Source organism: Ascaphus truei, unplaced genomic scaffold (assembly GCF_040206685.1).
Source record: "Ascaphus truei isolate aAscTru1 unplaced genomic scaffold, aAscTru1.hap1 HAP1_SCAFFOLD_2485, whole genome shotgun sequence".
Classification (NCBI taxonomy): Eukaryota; Metazoa; Chordata; class Amphibia; order Anura; family Ascaphidae; genus Ascaphus; species Ascaphus truei.
Window position 1 is genome coordinate 1 of NW_027455415.1, and position 9,611 is coordinate 9,611.

General features: G+C 54.2%; 1 long non-coding RNA gene across 1 annotated transcript; it reads right to left on the reverse strand.

Annotated features, from left to right (window-relative positions):
- Positions 1-397: 397 nt before the first annotated feature.
- On the reverse strand, positions 398-5,798 carry LOC142481288 (uncharacterized). Its single transcript, XR_012795716.1, has 3 exons — positions 5,587-5,798; positions 2,510-2,579; positions 398-960 (listed from the first exon to the last, which is right to left on the reverse strand). It is a non-coding gene; the product is annotated as an uncharacterized LOC142481288 (long non-coding RNA).
- Between the last annotated feature and the right edge of the window lie 3,813 nt (positions 5,799-9,611).

A 9,611-nucleotide genomic window follows, 5' to 3' on the forward strand; every position in this document is an offset into this window, starting at 1 on the left:
GGCGGCGGGAGTTGGGCTGGGAGATCATGGCGGCGGGAGTTGGGCTGGGAGATCATGGCGGCGGGAGTTGGGCTGGGAGATCATGGCGGCGGGAGTTGGGCTGGGAGATCATGGCGGCGGGAGTTGGGCTGGGAGATCATGGCGGCGGGAGTTGGGCTGGGAGATCATGGCGGCGGGAGTTGGGCTGGGAGATCATGGCGGCGGGAGTTGGGCTGGGAGATCATGGCGGCGGGAGTTGGGCTGGGAGATCATGGCGGCGGGAGTTGGGCTGGGAGATCATGGCGGCGGGAGTTGGGCTGGGAGATCATGGCGGCGGGAGTTGGGCTGGGAGATCATGGCGGCGGGAGTTGGGCTGGGAGATCATGGCGGCGGGAGTTGGGCTGGGAGATCATGGCGGTTGGGCTGGGAGATCATGGCGGCGGGAGTTGGGCTGGGAGATCATGGCGGCGGGAGTTGGGCTGGGAGATCATGGCGGCGGGAGTTGGGCTGGGAGATCATGGCGGCGGGAGTTGGGCTGGGAGATCATGGCGGCGGGAGTTGGGCTGGGAGATCATGGCGGCGGGAGTTGGGCTGGGAGATCATGGCGGCGGGAGTTGGGCTGGGAGATCATGGCGGCGGGAGTTGGGCTGGGAGATCATGCAGTTAAAAGGGTCTATTCCCAGGGTCTCTTGTATACCACCTTTTTGGGGGGGTTGCGGGGTCCCAATTTGCTGGCTTCCTGGTTTCACACGATTCTGTATTTGTTTGTAGGATCCATCTTTCATGTCTCTTTGGGGGATCTCCCGTCCCCGGCGCCCGGTGACTATGCCGTAATTTTCTGCGCTTTGTTTGCGGTCTCCGTTCGCATGGGTTTGCGTTTCTGCTGTTCCAGCCGCGCCTCCTTCTTGCGCAGATACGTGGACATATTATCACACACCGCTTTGTACAGGCCACTGAAGCGGCTCTCACGGATCGCGGACCCTGTGGGAGGAGAGCAGAGTGAGCAGAGTGCGTGGGACCCTGTGGGAGGAGAGCAGAGTGCGTGGGACCCTGTGGGAGGAGAGCAGAGTGCGTGGGACCCTGTGGGAGGAGAGCAGAGTGAGCAGAGTGCGTGGGACCCTGTGGGAGGAGAGCAGAGTGAGCAGAGTGCGTGGGACCCTGTGGGAGGAGAGCAGAGTGCGTGGGACCCTGTGGGAGGAGAGCAGAGTGCGTGGGACCCTGTGGGAGGAGAGCAGAGTACGTGGGACCCTGTGGGAGGAGAGCAGACTGAGCAGAGTGCGTGGCACCCTGTGGGAGGAGAGCAAAGTGCGTGGGACCCTGTGGGAGGAGAGCAGAGTGCGTGGGACCCTGTGGGAGGAGAGCAGAGTGCGTGGGACCCTGTGGGAGGAGAGCAGAGTGCGTGGGACCCTGTGGGAGGAGAGCAGAGTGCGTGGGACCCTGTGGGAGGAGAGCAGAGTGCGTGGGACCCTGTGGGAGGAGAGCAGAGTGCGTGGGACCCTGTGGGAGGAGAGCAGAGTGCGTGGGACCCTGTGGGAGGAGAGCAGAGTGCGTGGGACCCTGTGGGAGGAGAGCAGAGTGCGTGGGACCCTGTGGGAGGAGAGCAGAGTGAGCAGAGTGCGATCCTCGGCTTTCTTACTTAAGATTTAGCTGCATGTTTAAATTTGGGATTCACTTACGCAAACTTTTCAGTTCGCGCCCCCCTTTGGCTGCGCCCCCCCAATTACCTGCTCTCGGGGCTCCACGCATCATGTGACGCGTTGGCATTTGACGCCGCATTGTCATGACGACGCTTCACTGAAGAGCCGGCTGAGAGCAGGTAAGGGAAGTTGCAGAGGCCTCGCGCCTCCCCCGGCCATTAATTTACATGCCTGGGGGAAGAGCGCAGGGGCTCTGCAACCGCCACCGCCCCCCCCCCCTAGAAAATCCCGCGCCCCCCAGTTTGCGCCCCCCCTGCCTTACGGTATCAGCCGCTACCACCTCAGCGGTGCGTGGAGCCTGTATTCTGCATTATTTGGCATTAAATTGTACTTGCCGCACTGGGTCCGTTTTGGTCACAGACGGGTGCTGTCTGCACAGAGCCGATCATTCACTAAACAGCTCTGCAACCCTCCCATCGTGACGTAACCGTGACATGGGACGCAAAGGGACGGTGACAGGGCCCAGGGACCCCCCAGGGAAGGTGACAGGGCCCAGAGACCCCCAGGGAAGGTGACAGGGCCCAGAGACCCCCAGGGAAGGTGACAGGGCCCAGGGACCCCCCAGGGACGCAAAGGGAAGCTGACAGGGCCCAGGGACCCCCAGGGAAGGCGACAGGGCCCAGGCACCCCCCAGGGAAGGCGACAGGGCCCAGGGACACACAAAGGAAAGGCGACAGGGCCCAGAGACCCCCAGGGATGCACGAAGGGAAGGCGACAGGGCCCAGAGACCCCCAGGGATGCACGAAGGGAAGGCGACAGGGCCCAGGGACCCCCCAGGGATGCACGAAGGGAAGGCGAAAGGGACATGAGGGGCGGGGAGTCTCCACACTCACCTTCCAGACGTTCCCAGTTCTCCTTGATGGTCTCAGAGAGTCTCTTTAAAAAGTCGTCCTCAGGCACAGACTGGGCAGAAAAAACATTCTGTATCAGCTACACAGCGCTCTCCCTCCCCGACTGTCTTATAGCGCTGCTCTCTCTCTGTGCTCAGCGCTCTCCCTCCCCGACTGTCTTATAGCGCTGCTCTCTCTCTGTGCTCAGCGCTCTCCCTCCCCGACTGTCTTATAGCGCTGCTCTCTCTCTGTGCTCAGCGCTCTCCCTCCCCGACTGTCTTATAGCGCTGCTCTCTCTCTCTGTGCTCAGCGCTCTCCCTCCCCGACTGTCTTATAGCGCTGCTCTCTCTCTGTGCTCAGCGCTCTCCCTCCCCGACTGTCTTATAGCGCTGCTCTCAGCGCTCTCCCTCCCCGACTGTCTTATAGCGCTGCTCTCAGCGCTCTCCCTCCCCGACTGTCTTATAGCGCTGCTCTCTCTCTGTGCTCAGCGCTCTCCCTCCCGGGCTCTCTTATAGCGCTGCTCTCTCTCTCGGTGCTCAGCGCTCTCCCTCCCGACTGTCTTATAGCGCTGCTCTGTCTCTGTGCTCAGCGCTCTCCCTCCCAACTGTCTTATAGCGCTGCTCTCTCTCTCGGTGCTCAGGGCTCTCCCTCCCCGACTGTCTTATAGCGCTGCTCTCAGCGCTCTCCCTCCCCGACTGTCTTATAGCGCTGCTCTGTCTCTGTGCTCAGCGCTCTCCCTCCCCGACTGTCTTATAGCGCTGCTCTCTCTCTCGGTGCTTAGCGCTCTCCCTCCCGACTGTCTTATAGCGCTGCTCTCTCTCTGTGCTCAGCGCTCTCCCTCCCCGACTGTCTTATAGCGCTGCTCTCTCTCTGTGCTCAGCGCTCTCCCTCCCAACTGTCTTATAGCGCTGCTCTCTCTCTCGGTGCTCAGGGCTCTCCCTCCCCGACTGTCTTATAGCGCTGCTCTCTCTCTCGGTGCTCAGCGCTCTCCCTCCCCGACTGTCTTATAGCGCTGCTCTCTCTCTCGGTGCTCAGGGCTCTCCCTCCCCGACTGTCTTATAGCGCTGCTCTCTCTCTCTGTGCTCAGCGCTCTCCCTCCCCGACTGTCTTATAGCGCTGCTCTCTCTCTCTGTGCTCAGCGCTCTCCCTCCCCGACTGTCTTATAGCGCTGCTCTCAGCGCTCTCCCTCCTGGGCTCTCTTATAGCGCTGCTCTCAGCGCTCTCCCTCCTGGCTCTCTTATAGCGCTGCTCTCTCTCTGTGCTCAGCGCTCTCCCTCCCCGACTGTCTTATAGCGCTGCTCTGTCTCTGTGCTCAGCGCTCTCCCTCCCCGACTGTCTTATAGCGCTGTTCTCAGCGCTCTCCCTCCTGGGCTCTCTTATAGCGCTGCTCTCTCTCTGTGCTCAGCGCTCTCCCTCCCCGACTGTCTTATAGCGCTGCTCTATCTCTGTGCTCAGCGCTCTCCCTCCCCGACTGTCTTATAGCGCTGCTCTCTCTCTGTGCTCAGCGCTCTCCCTCCCTGACTGTCTTATAGCGCTGCTCTCTCTCTCTGCTCTCAGCGCTCTCCCTCCCCGACTGTCTTATAGTGCTGCTCTCTCTCTGTGCTCAGCGCTCTCCCTCCCGGGCTCTCTTATAGCGCTGCTCTCAGCGCTCTCCCTCCCCGACTGTCTTATAGCGCTGCTCTCTCTCTGTGCTCAGCGCTCTCCCTCCCCGACTGTCTTATAGCGCTGCTCTCAGCGCTCTCCCTCCCCGACTGTCTTATAGTGCTGCTCTCTCTCTGTGCTCAGCGCTCTCCCTCCCCGACTGTCTTATAGCGCTGCTCTCTCTCTCTGTGCTCAGCGCTCTCCCTCCCCGACTGTCTTATAGCGCTGCTCTCTCCTCGGTGCTCAGCGCTCAGCGCTCTCCCTCCCGGGCTCTCTTATAGCGCTGCTCTCTCTCTCGGTGCTCAGCACTCTCCCTCCCCCGACTGTCTTATAGCGCTGCTCTCTCTCTGTACTCAGCGCTCTCCCTCCGGACTGTCTTATAGCGCTGCTCTCTCTCTGTGCTCAGCGCTCTCCCTCCCCGACTGTCTTATAGTGCTGCTCTCTCTCTGTGCTCAGCGCTCTCCCTCCCGACTGTCTTATAGCGCTGCTCTCATCTCGGTTGCTCAGCGCTCTCCCTCCCCGACTGTCTTATAGCGCTGCTCTCTCTCTGTGCTCAGCGCTCTCCCTCCGGACTGTTATAGCGCTGCTCTCTCTCTGTGCTCAGCGCTCTCCCTCCCCGACTGTCTTATAGCGCTGCTCTCTCTCTCGGTGCTCAGCGCTCTCCCTCCCCGACTGTCTTATAGCGCTGCTCTCTCTCGGTGCTCAGCGCTCTCCCCTCCCCGACTGTCTTATAGCGCTGCTCTCTCTCTCTGTGCTCAGCGCTCTCCCTCCCCGACTGTCTTATAGCGCTGCTCTCTCTCGGTGCTCAGCGCTCTCCCTCCCCGACTGTCTTATAGCGCTGCTCTCCCTCCTGGGCTCTCTTATAGCGCTGCTCTCTCTCTGTGCTCAGCGCTCTCCCTCCCCGACTGTCGTATAGCGCTGCTCTCTCTCTGTGCTCAGCGCTCTCCCTCCCCGACTGTCTTATAGCGCTGCTCTCTCTGTGCTCAGCGCTCTCCCTCCCCGACTGTCTTATAGCGCTGCTCTCTCTCTCTGTGCTCAGCGCTCTCCCTCCCCGACTGTCTTATAGCGCTGCTCTCTCTCTCTGTGCTCAGCGCTCTCCCTCCCCGACTGTCTTATAGCGCTGCTCTCTCTCTCTGTGCTCAGCGCTCTCCCTCCCCGACTGTCTTATAGCGCTGCTCTCTCTCGATGCTCAGCGCTCTCCCTCCCGGGCTCTCATAGCGCTGCTCTCTCTCGGTGCTCAGCGCTCTCCCTCCCGGGCTCTCTTATAGCGCTGCCAGCTGACTGATTGTATATCCCATCAGTCAGATGTCTCGGTATATACTGAGACATCTGGAGATGCTGGATATATGAGTGCCAGCTCTGCGGGCTGGGGCTCCATCCTTGTGCTGTGTGTATACACATTACCGCTATATAACTAAGAGTAGTATACAGCTGCTGACCTGCCAGCGTCCGTCTGTCAGTCTGTACAGCAGCAGCGGCTTCTCCGGGATCCCCGATAACACCAACAGGGAGCAGGAGCCGTCCAATGCCACGTCCCAGGGAGCCCGTGGCACAGATATATACTGTGTGTGCAGGAGGCCGGGGCCACGGGAGAACAGGAATATACCAGGAACACTGCGGGAGATACGTTATATACACACACTGCGGGAGATACGTTATATACACACACTGCGGGAGATACGTTATATACACACACTGCGGGAGATACGTTATATACACACACTGCGGGAGATACGTTATATACACACACTGCGGGAGATACGTTATATACACACACTGCGGGAGATACGTTATATACACACACCGCGGGAGATACGTTATATACACACACTGCGGGAGATACGTTATATACACACACTGCGGGAGACACGTTATATACACACACTGCGGGAGACACGTTATATACACACACTGCGGGAGAACAGGAATATACCAGGAACACTGCGGGAGATACGTTATATACACACACTGCGGGAGATACGTTATATACACACACTGCGGGAGACACGTTATATACACACACTGCGGGAGACACGTTATATACACACACTGCGGGAGACACGTTATATACACACACTGCGGGAGACACGTTATATACACACACACTGCGGGAGACACGTTATATACACACACACTGCGGGAGATACGTTATATACACACACTGCGGGAGACACGTTATATACACACACTGCGGGAGACACGTTATATACACACACTGCGGGAGACACGTTATATACACACACTGCGGGAGACACGTTATATACACACACTGCGGGAGATACGTTATATACACACACTGCGGGAGATACGTTATATACACACACTGCGGGAGATACGTTATATACACACACTGCGGGAGATACGTTATATACACACACTGCGGGAGATACGTTATATACACACACTGCGGGAGATACGTTATATACACACACTGCGGGAGATACGTTATATACACACACTGCGGGAGAACAGGAATATACCAGGAACACTGCGGGAGATACGTTATACACACACTGCGGGAGATACGTTATACACACACACTGCGGGAGATACGTTATACACACACACTGCGGGAGATACGTTATACACACACACTGCGGGAGATACGTTATACACACACACTGCGGGAGATACGTTATACACACACACTGCGGGAGATACGTTATACACACACACTGCGGGAGATACGTTATACACACACACTGCGGGAGATACGTTATACACACACACTGCGGGAGATACGTTATACACACACACTGCGGGAGATACGTTATATACACACACTGCGGGAGATACGTTATATACACACACTGCGGGAGACACGTTATACACACACACTGCGGGAGATACGTTATACACACACACTGCGGGAGATACGTTATACACACACACACTGCGGGAGACACGTTATACACACACACTGCGGGAGATACGTTATACACACACACTGCGGGAGATACGTTATACACACACACTGCGGGAGATACGTTATACACACACACTGCGGGAGATACGTTATACACACACACTGCGGGAGATACGTTATACACACACACTGCGGGAGATACGTTATACACACACACTGCGGGAGATACGTTATACACACACACTGCGGGAGATACGTTATACACACACACTGCGGGAGATACGTTATACACACACACTGCGGGAGATACGTTATACACACACACTGCGGGAGATACGTTATACACACACACTGCGGGAGATACGTTATACACACACACTGCGGGAGATACGTTATACACACACACTGCGGGAGATACGTTATACACACACACTGCGGGAGATACGTTATACACACACACTGCGGGAGATACGTTATACACACACACTGCGGGAGATACGTTATACACACACACTGCGGGAGACACGTTATACACACACACTGCGGGAGACACGTTATACACACACACTGCGGGAGACACGTTATACACACACACTGCGGGAGATACGTTATATACACACACTGCGGGAGATACGTTATATACACACACTGCGGGAGATACGTTATATACACACACTGCGGGAGATACGTTATATACACACACTGCGGGAGATACGTTATATACACACACTGCGGGAGATACGTTATATACACACACTGCGGGAGATACGTTATATACACACACTGCGGGAGATACGTTACATACACACACTGCGGGAGATACGTTACATACACACACTGCGGGAGATACGTTATATACAGTACACACACTGCGGGAGATACGTTATATACACACACTGCGGGAGATACGTTATATACACACACTGCGGGAGATACGTTATATACACACACTGCGGGAGATACGTTATATACACACACTGCGGGAGATACGTTATAGATATGTATATTGAAAAAAGGCAAGGATTATTTAGCCACGTGTGATGTCCCTTCACTGTACACGGTCAAATCTTGAGCACGGGTGTTCAGCAGCCCAATATTTTTTACATTTGGAAGACCCTTACACGGATACACAGAGAATTTATTATCACTTTGATCAAATTCACTTTAACACAATATGTTTCGGTTTAATGAAGAAATATTTTTACAGATTAAAGGCACGGCGATGGGCATGAGGTTTGCACCTAGCTATGCTAATTTGTTGGTGGGAGTGTCATGAGAGGGGGTGCCAGGCCAGAAATAAAGGGGTCACACCCAGCTGCCCCCCTAACTCATGTTGGGACAGGAGGGGTTAATGTATGACCTGTATAGGATAACCTGTATTCCCCTCTAACATCTGTCTTTGTCCCAGGTTATAGCTGCAAGTCTCTGCAGCCCTTTATTTTTATATTGTGTATACCCAAATCAGGTCGGGAGGGAAAGGATTAACTGTATTGTGTGTATAATCCTGTGTTCCCTTCCCTGACATTTTCTGCCCCGGTTTGCAGTGTCAAAAATGCAGCTACTCTATGTCTCAGGGGTTAAAACCATGGATGTCTATGGGATTTTTAAAACGACCTGATGAGGGCGGTTTTTTACTTCAATAGGTGGCGCTGTCCCATTGAAGTCAATGGCGCCATAGGTTAACATGGATTCCTGGTAAGCGTTACTAGAAGGCTGTGTAATGTAAGGTATTCCCTATGTGTGATTTAAGGTATTCCCTATGTGTGATTTAAGGTATTCCCTATGTGTGATTTAAGGTATTCCCTATGTGTGATGTAAGGTATTCCCTACGTGTGATGTAAGGTATTCCCTATGTGTAATGTAAGGTATTCCCTATGTGTGATTTAAGGTATTCCCTATGTGTGATGTAAGGTATTCCCTATGTGTAATGTAAGGTATTCCCTATGTGTAATGTAAGGTATTCCCTATGTGTAATGTAAGGTATTCCCTATGTGTGATTTAAGGTATTCCCTACGTGTAAGGTAAGGTATTCCCTATGTGTAATGTAAGGTATTCCCTATGTGTGATGTAAGGTATTCCCTATGTGTAATGTAAGGTATTCCCTATGTGTGATGTAAGGTATTCCCTATGTGTGATGTAAGGTATTCCCTATGTGTAATGTAAGGTATTCCCTATGTGTAATGTAAGGTATTCCCTACGTGTGATTTAAGGTATTCCCTATGTGTGATGTAAGGTATTCCCTATGTGTAATGTAAGGTATTCCCTACGTGTAATGTAAGGTATTCCCTACGTGTAATGTAAGGTATTCCCTACGTGTAATGTAAGGTATTCCCTATGTGTAATGTAAGGTATTCCCTGTGTGTAATGTAAGGTATTCCCTATGTGTGATGTAAGGTATTCCCTACGTGTAATGTAAGGTATTCCCTGTGTGTAATGTAAGGTATTCCCTATGTGTGATTTAAGGTATTCCCTATGTGTGATGTAAGGTATTCCCTATGTGTGATTTAAGGTATTCCCTATGTGTGATTTAAGGTATTCCCTATGTGTGATGTAAGGTATTCCCTACGTGTAAGGTAAGGTATTCCCTACGTGTAATGT